Source organism: Dioscorea cayenensis, chromosome 10 (genome assembly GCF_009730915.1).
Source record: "Dioscorea cayenensis subsp. rotundata cultivar TDr96_F1 chromosome 10, TDr96_F1_v2_PseudoChromosome.rev07_lg8_w22 25.fasta, whole genome shotgun sequence".
Lineage (NCBI taxonomy): Eukaryota > Viridiplantae > Streptophyta > Magnoliopsida > Dioscoreales > Dioscoreaceae > Dioscorea > Dioscorea cayenensis.
This window is the reverse complement of record NC_052480.1, coordinates 17,378,823-17,379,170: the sequence shown is the minus strand read 5'-3', so window position 1 is coordinate 17,379,170 and position 348 is coordinate 17,378,823. Positions and strand designations below refer to the sequence as shown.

Genomic DNA, 348 nt, shown 5'->3' with positions numbered 1-348 from the left:
CTTTTTACTCTTTAAATCATTCACAACCTATATGCATAAAAGAACACCAAATACACAATATGAGACATAAACCACAGTAAAAATGATGCTCAATGCATGTAAAACATATATAAAAATATGTCTACTCAAGCACTTATCAGGGGTCTTGCTACCTAAGGTACCTCCTGCTGCCGCATCCAAGAGTTGCCTTGTACTCACATTCAAACCATTATAAAAGGTCTGAACAATCATCCACTCCTGGAATCTGTGTTGCGGGCACTTTCTCAGGAGCTTCTTGAACCTTTCCCATGTCTTGAATAGGGACTCCAATTCCAAATGAACAAAGGATGAGATCTCGTTCCTAAGCTT

The 348-nt window shown here is 38.8% G+C and overlaps 1 non-coding gene across 1 annotated transcript; it reads left to right on the top strand.

Annotated features, from left to right (window-relative positions):
* The first annotated feature begins 241 nt into the window (after positions 1–241).
* Positions 242–348, top strand: LOC120271310. Its single transcript, XR_005539926.1, has one exon. It is a non-coding gene; the product is annotated as a small nucleolar RNA R71 (small nucleolar RNA).